General features: G+C 34.6%; 1 long non-coding RNA gene across 2 annotated transcripts in view; it reads right to left on the bottom strand.

Moving 5' to 3' along the window:
• The window catches only part of LOC112647999 (uncharacterized), a 58,656-nt gene extending 43,321 nt beyond the window's left edge, over positions 1–15,335 (bottom strand). For both annotated transcript variants that reach the window (XR_007412132.1, XR_003128648.2), the window contains exon 1: positions 15,292–15,335. This is a non-coding gene — a long non-coding RNA (uncharacterized LOC112647999). The remainder of the gene's footprint in view (positions 1–15,291) is intronic.
• Positions 15,336–15,737: the final 402 nt, after the last annotated feature.

Below are 15,737 nucleotides of genomic sequence, written 5' to 3' on the forward strand. Positions count from 1 at the left end.
GCAGGTGCTAAACCGCTGAGCCCCTTAGGGATCCCCCTTCAGCCCATTTTTTTTGTTTATTTTTATTTTTCTGACCCTTGATGTTTCACTATCAGAATCTTATTTATTTGAATGAATGATTATCTTGCCTTTTAGATTTCTCTTAAAAAAATGCAAGCTCTTCTCTACCCCCACTCTGGGGTGGTGGTGGTGTCAGCAGTGGTGGTGTGTGTTAAGTGTCCTAGGTTATATGCACAGAAACTGAATTTGAGTGATTTAAGCAAAGTATGTGATATTATGAGGTGACTGGTCAGAGGTGACTGATTTAAAGACAGAGGTGAATAGTCCTTTCTCAGAAAGGGTAAAGAGCTAGGAAGGCTTAGGTTGTTAATAGTGGGAACTTGTGGGATTTCTCCCTAGAGAGTTGAGTACCATTGAGTACTTGGCACCTATTGATTATCTGTCCTTTGGCTCTCTGCTTTAGATTCAGATATGTGTCAGAGGAACCCAGTCAGCCTAGAACAGACCACTGGCCCACTCTGGCACCTAGAAAGAAAGATGTGCTGGGATTGGTACCCGCCCCCCCCCCCCTCCCCGAAACATGGAAAGGAGAAAGGAAAATTCTTTGAAGAAAAACATTTAGTTGGTATAGGAGAGAGAAGTGGTGCACCCCAGATTTATAGCAAAATGTATCCACTACAAAGGGAGAACTGGAAGGCCATTGATACCTTGGTGTAAAGTAATTTACTAGATTTCATCTTGTAGTTAGTCAAGCAAAGAGGAATGGTGTTGAGTGCTATAATCTGGCCACATGCTAGGTACTTGTATAAAAATCATCTCATTTAATGGAAAGTGATGGCAGCGGAGTCCAGGAACATATAAAAGAGAAATGCTATAAAGAAGGAAAGTAAGGAAGGACCAAGGGGGCTACCTGAAACCAAATTATGCAAATTTTGCCTCAATATAGAAATCATATGATTGTAGGCTAGTGAGTTTGCTGTTGGATGGTTTTTCATCCAGACACAGCTTGATTTTATTTAGATATTTTGTATCACTTTCCAGTACCAATGCATCAGAGACTTTAAAAATAAACAACTGTGAATAGACTTTTCTTCGAAATCTGGATGATTTATTTTGTGGTAGAAATGAGAAGTACCAGTGCCATGTGCCAAGAAAGAAGGGTAATAGCATAAATCAAAAGTTACATATACAGCATTAAATGAACTGTAATACTTTAACAAATGCAGTTTCAGGAGAGAATAAAATAGAGAAGCCCAGAAGAAGCATAAGTGCACAGAAATGCATTTCTTAAGGAGTCTGAGACTACATTTATGCATTTCAGTGTTACACAAAACTGAGAGGTCAGAAAACCTTTACGAGCTTTTGCTTATAGAGCAGGTTCACCTTGCTATGGATCATCTTTGCAGCTCTGACTCTGAAAGCTGATATTCGATATGTTTAGCTAGAGATCTTCTGATTTTATTCCCTGTTGTGTTCATTTCCTTCACCAGGACTCCCTAATAGGTGGCTAACTCATTTACTGAAGATTCAAACTGGCTTTTGATAGCATTCTAGGGTTGAATTATTTTGGCAATTTGGTCTTTAAGCTGAGAATGGATGATGTTCATATGCCCATAATCTTCTAAAATCTTGAGTCCCCAGTGTTCCTTCAAATAAAACTACACTTTGAGTAAAGAAATATAGCTTTTTTCTATTATTAAAAATAGTTGGGAATGATTTTTATTCTTTGTCAGATTCCCTTAGGCTCTAGGACACTTATTAAGCAGGCCCTTGACATAGAATATTCTTTTATTCCAAAGTAAAATAAAGCCACATCAATTCAGACTTTTTAAAATTAAGAATTTGTGATTACTTGGAAGGGACTGACATTTACCTTTGTATTACGAAAAAAGAATAATATAAGCAATATTGTTGGGATATGTTTAACCTGGATAAGGAAACCAAATCTCTCAGTCATATTCAAAGCACTTATTTAGTAGTTACGGATAGATTACCCTGGTGGGACTCCAAATATCTTCCTAACACAGTCACCCCTGAGGAGGTGTTGGTGCTTATTGTTTTTGTATCAGACAGGAAACAGTTTCAGAAAACACTTTTTGAGAAGCATGAGGTTTAAGCATTTCTGAATCTTGCCACAGGAAAGAAATGGTAACTGAAGATGCACCATTGAGAACATCCCCAGAGCTGCATTGAAGGCATGTGTATGCCTACATGAGTGTAGTACACAGATACTATTCAGGGAATACAAACCATCTTTAACATCAAGACTGGGATGACATACTGAGATAACAAAGTAGTAGCTTGCTTTTCTGGGTACGAAGGGACTGTTAAGGCACTGAGTCATTGCCAGAATTGTAAGGAACAAATAATTCCCCTATCACTGGTACGTACATTTTGATAAGAGGAAGTTGTTTTCCCTCAAGATAGATGACATCTAAGAAATTTTATAAGTCACAATGAGTAAAATTATGCCTGAAAAATTGGTAGAGTTTGTGTTCTTTGGTTACTACTGTATATTTATGCAGGTAAATATGGTAGAAGGCCTGAGATTGGTAAAATGAGAAGGGCTTTCAGAGGTCTTACTAAAAGTTCCGTTTCCCACTTTGCTTCTGCAGATAAGATCTCCTAGTCAAACAATGCTCTGTATTAAAATGACCAAATGCAGTTCTAGATTATTTCTGACTGTTGGGTTTCACTTCTTTCACATTCTATGAATTATTCAAACAAGCCAATTGCATTCTTCTGTGGGAACCTTGAATTAAGAGGGGGCCATCCCACCTGCCTCCCACAGTCCCTGCTGTTCACTGTTTTGTCCCCCAGTGCAATTGCTGCGTGGCCCAGTATAGTGTTCTCTCCTGGGCCATTGTTCTTCTCTCCTAGTGTATGTGACTAATACCTGCTCTTGCTCTCATTTGTCCTCTGTTGGGTACTGTGTGTTGGGCCATTTGCCCAACTCTAGGGTGGGAATTCCTCTCTCACCAATAGAGTGGGAAGGAGGTGATTAAAACAGTAAAATATCAATGTAGAGAATAAAGAAGATTCTAGTATCTATGTAATCTCAACATTGTTAAAAATGAAGTCATCATTTTGAAAGACAAAAGAAGAGAGTATGTAAAAGTATAGTAAAATGTATATGTGGAATTGTTGAATAGTAAAATCCACAAATTACTTCAATTGCTGGAAATGTTATTGTTGTGATACAGCTTGTATTCTAACCATGATATTTCAGCTCATTGAAGGATTAAATGTGAACTCACAACCCAATCTAGAAATTAGTATTTCTGCCACTGTAAATTAAATATAATATATTTCATCATGACAGTGTAGAATAAAAAACAAAGGAATAGAATGGGGGAAATCTTGGAGTGCTCCAATGACTAAGTTGAGTTGATTCTTAAGGAAATAAGTAGTAAGAAATATGTGTTTTAAAATAACATTTTTGTGAAACCAGTTTCCTTAAGTGTGTAGTAAATGAATCCTAGATATATAAGATTAACATCAAATTATAGATTAAGAGATGGAATAATTTTAATGAATAATAATAACAAAGAATCGGGCATAAGAAAGTCCTGTCTCAATTTAGAATATTTTGGTAGATACATAGAAAAGGAATAGGAGAAAGTAGACAGTGAACAAAAATGAAAATTCAGAGAACCAGATTAGATACTGTTCTCTTAGCTTTGGTTGGTTTATTTAAAATAACTAGATTGTTATGAAAAAATTAATATCTCAATCCTACTGTAACATTATAGTTTTTATACACATTTGCTTATTTTGTAATTAGACTTCCATTTTGTTCCTTTTTCATGGGAATCATTTAATTTTTCTCAATGCCTCTTTTGTTGACTTCATAGGGTGCTATTACTCCAGCTCTAATTACCTTTTGTAGCCAAGATTCTTGTGTGCACAGTGGACAAGTCAGAGGAATGGTGTGTCACTTAGGGAATGTTGCCCTAGAAGTCTAATTTTTCTAAATATGTATCACATGTTTTGAAAAATTAAGTATAAAGTAATAATAATAAGTATTCAGATTAGAATTAAGGAGTATGAATAGAAGAGTCTACCAGATATGTAATATTATCCACAACTGCTTACTTTTCTTTATTCATTTGCTTTGGTAATCCTGTGAAAATTTTAATGAATTTTCTGAAATAATTCTTTTCATCAAGTACTCCTTGATAGCTTATCCCCTTTGTAAATGGCCTAGGTTAATGTAGGTGTAGATATTAAACATACTCAAAGCAGATAAAATGTAAGTTTAAATGGAGGCCCTAAAGAAGAAAATGGAAGTATTAGATTGGTACAAAGACTTCTGAAAACATTCTTCATGAACAAAAGCATTAAATCTACAGAGTAAATGAGCACAGCAAGTCTCAAAAAACACAAACAAACAAACAAACAAAAAATAAGAAAAACCCTAAAACAAAACAAAACAAAACTGATACAAGATGGATCTGCCAGAGACTGCTGACTACCAAAATCTTCTCTTCCTACTCCTGGGCACAGAGCTAGATCATACTTTTCTGCTTAGTTTAGGAGTGACCATGTGACATAGTTCTATTCATTGGATTGAATCATATTTAATGGCTTGCCCTCGCATAACATGGGTCTCTAGCTCTTTAGCTTATGTCATTTTCTTTGCCACTCACTGTCTAACCTCTAAGCCAATATCATATATTTAAAGTCAGATTTACGGCATTGTCTCATTCCTATTATGAATTGCCATATTAATTAGTGAAGGCTAGAGTACTTTAACAAGTATAATCAAAATACAAAAGAATTCATTGCTTATTAACATAATCGTCAAGGTCAAATATTCCAAGTTCATGAAAGAGGACCTCTTTTCCATAGTCGTTCAGGGATTCGGGCTTCTTATTCCATCAAAGTCTGCTACATAGGCCCAATCAACATTTTCATTAATCCTTTGCTCTGGGTCACATTGTTGCCATTGTAGCCCATAGAAAGGGTATGGGCTGGATCTTGGACTAATATACCTCTCTAGCACACATTGTTTCCAATATACAGTTTCCAAGGGGGTCATATTTCCCAATCCTCACTTCAGATATGGTCATGGATAAGAGACAAAGAAGAATCTTCTGGAGGGTAGAGTAAGAGGATATGGGAAACAGCAAACTCTTTAGAGAGAGCAGTTCTGAGATATAATTGAGAAACTTCCAACTTTGCTAAGACTTCACAATGCTTGCCTAGCTGGATTCCATCATTGCTGTAATTACTGGGTGCTTCTCTTCTATCCTTTTTAAAATGGAAATTGTTATTGTGGTTATCATGTCTGTAATCCATTATTGTATGTTGGATGTGTGTTTTTTCATGAGATTGGTGATTAGATAACTTGTATTTTTAATCTGTAGATGGTTAATTCTTAAGGAACCAGAATTGGACCTGATATAAAGGATAGAAATCATGGACTTTCAGTTAGATTAAATTAGTGAATAATGTTGGGGTGTTTCCCTTGGGGAGAAGTGAATGTTTTTTATGTGTGGTCAGTAGGATCTGCATAGTTATATGGTGGTCCAGGAGCAGATTGTGGCTAAAATTGCTAGTGCCCACCTAAAAAGCTTTTAAAATTTTTCTTCTTGGATACTTAACACATTTTCTGGCCTCTTTTGTGTCAGATGACTGCATTCTAGTCAATGGCATGTAAGCAGAATTTATGTGTCTGTCCTATTTTTAACATAGCCCACATAATATACATGAGCATTCCTCAGTGCTCCTTCTTCCTTCCATTGGGCTGCTGTTGTGACCACAATGATCAAAGAAACAAGAACTGAATGGCCACGTGGATTAGAAGAAGTTCCTTAAATTCTAACCTGGATTATTTATCCCCTAACAAGAAAATAATTTCTATTCTTTTTTAGCTCTTACATAATGAGTTTGTGTAACTTATGACAGCAGTTTAGCCTATGCCAACGAGGAAATAGGCAATAATGAGACATCAAAAATAAAGAATCATTTGGGAAGCTAAGCAATAAAATTAAGTCACTTAAAAGTGAAAAGAAATCAGCCTGTCTTTAAATTGTTGTATAGCAGCATTTGATACTAATGAAACAATTCTTAATAGTCTTCAAGGAAAAGAAACGTGTTCCCCAAATTTTATACTCAGACAAGCTGCCATTTAAGTGTAAAGACAATACGTACATACATCAAATATGTAAGAACTTAGGGAATATTGTTCTCATGAATTTTTCTGGAAGAAATCATGAGAGGATGAACTTTAGTTTTCCAAGTGATGAGAAAAAAATGATGGCAGAAGGTTTAACTGCGAGAATTTGGCCTATTTATAAGTAATTTATGGCAAAAAATAAACACACCAAAGAAAAGTACCAATACCGTTAATGGGAACACTTTCAAATAAATACAAAAATTATGATTATTGAGCCCTAAGTAATATAAAATCAACATTTATAAAGAAAATGCTAGGAAATTATAGGAAGAAGTAGAAACACAGTAGTCATTATAGATTTTAACTCATCAAAGGGACAAAAAATCAAGTGGACAGAAACAACTAAGGATTAAAAACAAACACTAAGGGGGTTCCTGGGTGGCTCAGTAGGCTAAGCATCTGCCTTCAGCTCAGGCCATCATCTCAGGGCCCTGGGATCAAGCCCCACATTGAGCTTCCTGCTCAGTGGGGAGTCTGCGTCTCCTCTCTTTCTACCTGCTGCTCTGCCTGCTTGTGCTTTCTCTCTGTCAAGTAAATAAAGAAAGAAATAAATAAAACCTAAAAACAAATTGTAAAAACAAACACTAAGGATATGGAAAATACAAGTACAAGATAGATTTATGAGGTGGATTTACTGGTATATGTTGAACTTTGTGCCTTAAAAATAGATAATATGCTGTATTTTCAACTGTCTTGGGATAGTCACAAGGAATGACTATATCATATGTCATAAAATAGTGTAGACAAAATTGTGTAATATAAATGCAATAAATTAGAACTTAAAATCAGAAAATCAAAAGTCCCACACAAGAAAAGGGAACCTTATGCACTGTCGGTGGGAGTGTAAATTCCTTCAACCACTTTGGAAAACAGTATGGAGGTTCCTCAAAAAAATTAAAAGTAAAAATACCATATGATCCAGTAATTTAGCTAATGAATATTTACCCAAAGAAAACAAAAAACACTAATTCAAAAATATATTCACCTCTATGTTTATCACAGCATTATTTACAATAATCAAGGTATAGAGAAAACCCAGGTGTCCATCCATACATGAATGGATAAAGAGATGAATGAATCTATAGATCAATGGATTGTGATATATACATATATATTACATATATGTGGTATATATAGTACATATTTAAAAATGATATATGAGATATATATGTGATGATATATATATATACACACACATATATGTTTGCGTGTATATGTATATATAATGGAGTATTACTGAGCCATAAAAGAGAATGAGATTTTGCCATTGCTAACAAGATTAGATCTGGAAGGTATTATGCTAAGTGAAATAGGTCAGACATGGAAAACAAATACCATATTATTTCACTTATATGTGGAACAAACAAAAGCAGAAACAGACTAGAGAACAAATTGGTGGTTGCCAGAGGGGAGGGGGCTAAAGGGTTGGGCCAAATGGGTGAGGGGGAGTGGGAGGTACAGGATTCCAGTTTGGGAATGAACAATTTACAGGGATAAGAGTTACAGTATAGGGAATAGAGTTAATGGTATTGTAATAGCATAGCATTACAGTTAGTAGACCTGTGGTGAGCATAACATGACCTACAGAGTTGTTGAATCTCTGTGTTTTATACCTGAAGCTAATATAACATTGTGTGCCAACTATATTTCAATCAATTAAGCAATCAATAAAAAGGTCCTACCACATAGAAATGTTGACATTTTCTCTTAAATAATTCATAAACATGAAGTAGCAGAGTGATAATTTCGTTGATAATGAAACTACTACATAATAGTACAGAGGGTTTATAGTGAAAGCGAGGGTTACAGGATAAAGCATTATGTATTTACATTAATGAATAAGAAAGCATGATCATAAATGAATTAAACACATAACTGAAGCAGTTAGGAAAAGACCAAAAGGACAACAGAAGTATGGAATTAGTAAGGTAAAGTAAAAATCAATAAACTAAAAAACTGAAAAGTGGTAAAGCTGTATGTGTATCAAAGCTGAGTCTTGAGAAATAAATGAGATAAATGTCAGTTAAATAGGAAAGTAAAGGCGAGAAAGCACAAATATACGAAATAATAAACAGAAAAATTACTTCAGTTGCAGATGAAATTAAGTAAATCACAGACTGGTTTTCTAAGCTCCATGTTTATACAGTTGAAATATTTTGAAATGGATAGTTTTCTAGGAAAATAAAGTTTACCAAAATAGATTCCAGAAAAAGGAAGACAGCTTTGAAAAACTAAGGAGAAATAAAGTTCTTAAAGTTAATCCTTTAAAAAGGACCCTGTTCAGACAGCTACACAGGGGATAAATCCAATGCTAGTTAAATTGCTCCAGAACCTAGATGAAGAAGAAAATCTTCCAAATCCATTTTATGAAGTAGTATACATAACATTATTACCAACAAAAATCCAGCAAAAAATCACATAAAACAATATGCAACACAATATTGGTTTAAAAATCCTAAGTAAATTACTAGCAAAAGGTAATTCAGTTGTCATTTAAAGAGGTCATTCCAAGAATGTGAAGGTGGTTCTAATTAGAAAATATCAACATACTTTGTCTTAGTAATAGATGTAAAGTGGGTCATATGACCATCTGTGAATATTTTGTTGTAAGCCAGTCCCAAAGACCATATATTGTATGATCTGCTTACATAAAATATCCAGAATTGGCAAACCTATAGAAATAAAAGTAGATTGGTGGTTGTCTAAGGTTGGGGCTGGAGTCAGGAAGGGGGAGACTACTAATAGACCTGAGGTTTTTTTAGGGCGGGGGTAATGAAAATCAAATTCTAAATTAGATTAGATTATTTAGATTAAATAATCTAATTTTATTAGATTGTATAGGTTGCACAACTCTGAATATACTAAAAGCCATTAGATTGGATAGCCTGTGAATTATATCTCTGTAAAGCTGCTAAAAAAGTCCATGTTCATTCTTGACTTAAAACCTTAAGTAAAATATTCTTAATGATAAAAAAATATGGTTGGGTCAACTCCAAAGATAACATCAATCATGATGGAGGAAGCAGTACTATTTCCTCATAAACACATGGAAGAAGGTGAGGATTTCCATGATCAGCACTATCATTTTAAAGATACCAGCTATTGCAATTAGACAAAAGACAGAAATTAGAGGCACAGAATTTGAAAAGGATAAGGTGGAATGATCACTCTTTGCAGCTGCTGTTATGGGACACATGGAAAAAGTAAAACTAATCAAGAGAAAAAAAATGCAAAAACAATAATAAAAGCGAGATGGGCTAGCATGAACTTAATGTAACTTGTATTTGCAAGTTACAACTACTTAGAATATCTAGATGAGGAAAGGCACTCTATGTATTTATAGCAGACACCACCAGATACAGTTAACCTCTTTGCACTTCATTTTCTCAGCTTAAAAATGCAGAAAAAGAATCTTTAGCTGTAAGAGCTTTTCTAAGAACTGAATGTAGTAATCATTCAATAAACACTGGTTCTGTCCTTCCTTTAAGAATGGGACCTATTGTAATGTCTCTCCTAATTGGTTCATATGTGGTGGTGGTAGAGGGAGTGCAAACTTATACTCAGATGTCCATTTCTACTCTAGAGTCAATAATACTCATGTGTCTTCTCCTAGGATAGGAGATGAGCTTCATCTTTAGTGCCAACTTTAATCTGCTAAAAGCATAAGCTGGGGTTATTATATTGAGAAGAGTTGTGAGGCTTCCTGAGGACTACGTGGGGAAAAAATGTCTGTGAGTGACTTTCTTAGAAAAAGACATAGCTGTAGAGGTGCCATGTATTGATGGGACTAGACTGCCAGAGTGTGTATCATAAGTTTCTTCTTTTCTCCATTTCAGCACCACAATTCTTGTATCATTGGGCCTCCAAATTACAAAAACTCTGGTTTAAATGCATACTTAGTACTCATTGATGGTCTATGAATAGCAGATACTTGCTTTTATTAAAATGGCAGTCAAGATTTATTAGACATAAAAACAAATTTTTCAAAAGCAAAACCTAGGAAGTGCTGATTTATACTGAATAATCTCCCCTGGCTTTCTCTCTCTGTCTCTCTCTTATCATCTTTACAGTAGTACTTTCATTTCATCAGACTGGGAACTAGTGTTTTTTAGCATTTGAATTTACTTAAAGTCATGAAATCAATAGAACAATATTATTAACTATGGTATAATTTCTAAAACATCAAAATATACCAGAATTTTTACATTTAAATAAATGTCCTTCAGATTAGTCATATTAGAATGCTAATTACTTATTCCATTGATACTATTACTGTTCAGGTTATTTCCCAAGCTCTTATCTTAAAATTATTGATGTAGCCTGTGGCATTTTCTTATGAATATCTTCAATAACGACAAATTTTTGTCCTCTCTCAAAAGATCACATATGTAGAAAATAGAAGTAACTTAGAGATGACTCTTAGGGGGAAAGATGTATGTTGAAGGTGAATTATATCATTTGGATTTAAAGCAAAGAAAACATTAGTTGCAAACTAATATGACTGACCTTTCAATATGTGTCTGAAATCATTTGTATACAAAATAAAAGAAAATCCAAAATGTTTTGAGTGACAAGCTTGTCAAAGTAGATTCCCCTTGACACAGTAGGTACCTGACAAATTATTTTGTCCCCTTATGTTGCTTTTGCTACCTGAGTCAGCTTTAAATCAGCAGAAATAGGTTTGCCAAAGAGTTTCATTCAGAGAGATTCTGGCTGCTGAAAGCATGGTGTTGTGATCGACTGAAGTCTAACAGATGTAGGTTTCAATCCTAATATTGCTTCTGTGTAATATTCAGGGTAACCTCAGACAGCCTTGATTTCAGCATCAGTAAAATGGGAATTTTAAAATATAACAAATTGTTAGGATAAATGAGAAAATATGCAAAGTACAAGACTCATTTCATGATATACAAGTGCTTACTAAGTGTTAGTTCCTGGCTGCCTTAAATCAAGTATGGAATAAGATGGAATATAATGAAATACTAATGCTATCTTTGAATTATTTTTTAATTCTACTATGGAATCTAGTAGAATAGACTATTGAAGGATAGGAATGTAAGCTGGTTATTTGTGAATAGATAACCATCAGTTTCTGAATATTTTTTATGCCATGGGCAATTTTCTTTCTGGACAACTTTTCTGCATTCTAAGACATGAGTTAATATGTGATCCTGAACCAGCTAGCCTGAAGAGATGATCGAGGAGGGATGTTCATAGCTCCTGTTCCACTCAGGGCAGAAGACATCTTCAGAGATCCAGGGACAGAGTGCTGCAGGGAGGGGTCAGCATCAGAACGTACATTCTCAGGGTGCTTGGGTGGCCCAGTTGGTGGAGTCAGTCCTGATTTTGGCTCAGGTCATGATCTCAGTGTCATGGGATAGAACCCTGCATCTGGCTCTGTGTTTAGCACAGAGTCTGGTTGAGTTTCTCTCCCTCTGCCCATCCTACTGCTCTTTCTCTCAAATAAATAAATAAATCTTGAAAGAAAAAAAAAAGAACTTACACCTTCTGTTTCATAGTTATGTTTGTAACAATAAATGCTGACCAAAGAGTTCAACACTCAGTATTGATGACCTAATTAAAGATAATCATTTTCAGAATACTGTTCCTAAAGTGGCCTGATATAGGTACATTTTGTAAAGAATTATAGAAGTTGTTACAAGACTTGACTCCTATAGAGATAGAAGGGACTTCAGTTCTGATTTGCGTTTTTGCTCTGTTCTAGATGTGACTTTGTGAACAGGAAGCAACTGATGCTTGTCTTAAGGGCTTCTTTTCCTTATTTTCCTTTGGTCCTAGAAAACTTTCATATGGCTTAGTATTTGGAAAACACTGGGTTGTCCACTAGTATGTGTTTCATAAACTTTATTTTATACTTAAATATCTCAAAAAATTTTCTCCTTAAAATGAAAAATATATAATTCTTCCAATGAATGGTCCTTTGGTTGGATCTAAATAGAAAAACACAGACTTGTTTTGGAAGATCCTGTTTTTGCTGGTGAATTTGTTGGCAGTTTTAAGTTGGATTGTTCACATGACAGAATTTCTGAGACTCCAATTTCCAGTGGTGGAATCTATTTCCTTCCTAGAAGCTGCTATAGGGAGCTGACTATAGTGCATGCCAACAAACTGTGGAAGAAAAAACAGTGCTCTATTATCATAAGGAATAAACAGCTGGATATAAAATTCTCTTGTAAGGACTTGAACAAAAGTCTGTACTAAAGCCCTGGCACCCATTTGAGCACAGCTTATGAGGTATCTAAATCTAGGACAGATGATGTAATCAAAAGATTTTCCTAAAAAATCAGAGTTAAGTCATTAGAATTAGTCAAAGGTTATCCAATGAAACTTTGCAGTTCTTCAAATATTGCTTTCTTCTCTTTCTTGTGTATTATGTATTATTTCACAGAACATAAATATATTTTCAGTAAAGATAAGATCCATTTGAAAAGCTAACTTAGTGTAAAATCCGAATCAAAATATTATGTCATTTCATATATTCATCCATACATGAAATTAATCATAGTAAAGGGCAACCATGCCTCTAAACCTCTTGAGGTACTCTCTTGAGAACAGCTACCAAGTATCTCATTTCAGAGTTTCTCAAACCATTGTCTGTGGGCCATCTGCCACAAAATAGCCAGGATGCTAATGAAAAGGGTTGATTCTTGGGCCTTTCCTTCAGACCTACTGAGTTGGAACATCTAGAGAGGAAATCTTTAATCGATTTCAATTCTGGAAGTAGCACATCTTGGATTAGGAAGCGATTCTTATCTTCAAGATAGTGAAATTAAACATAAATAGTTGACATAGCTGAAGATTTTTTGCTGATTAATGTGTTAATTTATTCAATAATCACATATTGAGTGCCCACTATGAACCAGGCAATAGGAATAAAGAGATGAATGTGAAACTGTTACTCTTAAGAGTGAATAGTTCATTTGGGAGAAGATAGATGAATAAACACATAATTATAATACAATGTGATAATCTTAAACTAGATGGATAGCCACTATTCTGCAGGGGAGAAGAAGAAGTGACTTAATGCTTGGTGAGGTTGGGAATGGCTTCACCACTGGAAAACCAAGGCAGGTATGCGGGAGTTGTACTGAGCAGAGGAAGAGAATAATAATGAGATTTAGATATATTAGGCAAATTCTGGTAGATTGATGTAGTTCAAAGTCAATTCCAAGGGAAAGCTAAAGAATCAATAAGAAATGGTTACCTTTTAGGGAGAGATTTCCAGGCTACTCTCAACAAAATTTTAAATGAACTGTAATGATTTTTTTTTTTAAACTATGAGTATAGGGAATAAAATACACTAGTATGTCTCTCTTTTTAAATTGGGATATAAAAAAAATAAATTGGGATATAATTGACATACATTATATTCATTTCAGATGTACAACCCTAATGATTCAATATTTGTATATATTGTGAAATGATCACAGTAAGTCTAGTTAACATCCATTACCTTACAGTTATATATATATATATATATATATATATATATATATATATATATATTTGTGATGAGAACTTTTAAAGTTACTCTCTTTCTTAGTGACTTTCAAATATACAATACAGTATTTTTACCTATACTCACCATGCAGTACATTACAACCTCAGGACATACTTATTTTTTAACTGGTAGTTTGTACCTTTTAACCCCCTTTACCTATTTTCCCTACCCCCACTTCCTGCCTCTGACAACTGCCAATCTGTTCTCTGTATCTATGAGTTCATTTTTTTGTTTTGTTTTTAAGATTCCATATATAAGTGAGTATGCTACTCTAAAATTTTTAAGCACAGTTGTAAAATATTAATGAAAATATTATTTAGAGTTTGTTCTAGGGGCTACAGAATAATAGGCTCACTTAGAAATAGGAGACTTAGAGATAAAAAAGCATTTTTATACCAGGCATAGAAGCGATGAGGATCTGATCAAAGTGAGGAACAGTCCACATGAAAACAAGGGGTTAAGCAAAGAATAGTATTTTGGAGGAAGAAACATTAGCATTTGATGGACCTATTCTGACCTAAAACTCATCCATGAAATTATCTACTTTTCTATTCTTAGCTCAAGATTCAATCTTCATTTTTAAAGGTGTCATTTTATCCCTTTTCGTGTGTTTTCGCTGCAACAAACACATAATTCTTCCCTGATGTAGTGATTTCTTTAAATACTATAATTTTATTAATACTTCCCTAATATGCAGCCTACATGGAAATATATACTACCATTAAGTTGTTGATAATACCATAACGGATTTAGGAAAATGTATTCTACTGGCAATTATTTTGTGTCCTGTAGCTTCATTAAGTTCTTCATCTAGATTTCAGGAAGATATATGTGCTGCATTAATGGTTTATTGCCTCGTAACAAGAGTTTTGAAATGAAGGATGAAATTACCAAGGAGCAATCTGTATGAATGATGGGAAAAGTGAGATAATGAAAACATAGTGTGGGAGCCTCCTTGACACCATGTATCAGTTGAGGATGTGCAAATTAATTTAAGTATTAAATGCTTGGAGCTCAGATCTTTCGCAGAGAATTTCTTTTTTCAGTTAGCATCAGTATAATAAAAGGAACCTAGTATTTTTAAAGAGATACTACGTTAGAATGATAATATTTTTGAAATAGAAGTGAACCGCACAGATGTGAAATTCTTTAAAGATTCTCGTATAGGGCTCAGCAAACCTACAGGTCAAAGCTGGCCCACTGCCTGTTTTTATAAATAAAATTTTATTGGAACATAATCACCTTCCTTCATTTATTTATGTAACAGCAGCACTGAATAGTTTTGACAGAGACTTTATGGCCCACAAAACCTAAAATATTGATAACTTAATCCCTTTTCAGCCCCTGCTTGAGAAATAAAAAGTTTGCTGACCCTTTCTCTAGAAAGAAAAATAATCATAATATTAAGGGAGCACAGAGATTGTTCTATTCTAGCACCTTTGAAGCTCCACTTTGCCTCTCCCTGTTCCTGGATAGAAAGTTGGAAATTATATCCCTCCCCCATGTCCTCTCTTCCTGTAGACATTAGGGTTGGGCCACTTGTTATAAAATTAGCTTCCTGACCTTAACTCCTTTCTACTACTCTTACCTTCTGTTAAGCCACACCGGCCCTACTGTTCTTCAAGAATGCCACATTCCAATTCATTTCAGATTTTTCAACAGTCTGGAACACTCTTCTGTTGTCTTAACATAGATGGTTCCGTCTTTTAGTTCTCAACTTAGGTATCATATGTCCAGAAAGGGCTTTTCTGATCACTCTATTTATAGTATTGTCTTCATACCCCATTACTCTTTAACTTATTACTCTCTTGTTTGCTGCATGAACCACAATCTGGAATTATTTAGTCTGCTTCTTAAGTTATTTATTGTCTATTCTTCCCCTGGGCTGTGAGCTCCTACACCTAGCCCAGTGTTTGGCACATAGAAGGTCTCAGTATTCATTGAAGGCATTGTTGAAATGCTCTGCTATGAGATAAAGTTGACACTATAATCCAGAGACAGTGATAGAGCCTGGATCTAGATTTATAAATTTAT

Source organism: Canis lupus, chromosome 7 (assembly GCF_003254725.2).
Source record: "Canis lupus dingo isolate Sandy chromosome 7, ASM325472v2, whole genome shotgun sequence".
In the NCBI taxonomy this organism is placed as follows: domain Eukaryota; kingdom Metazoa; phylum Chordata; class Mammalia; order Carnivora; family Canidae; genus Canis; species Canis lupus.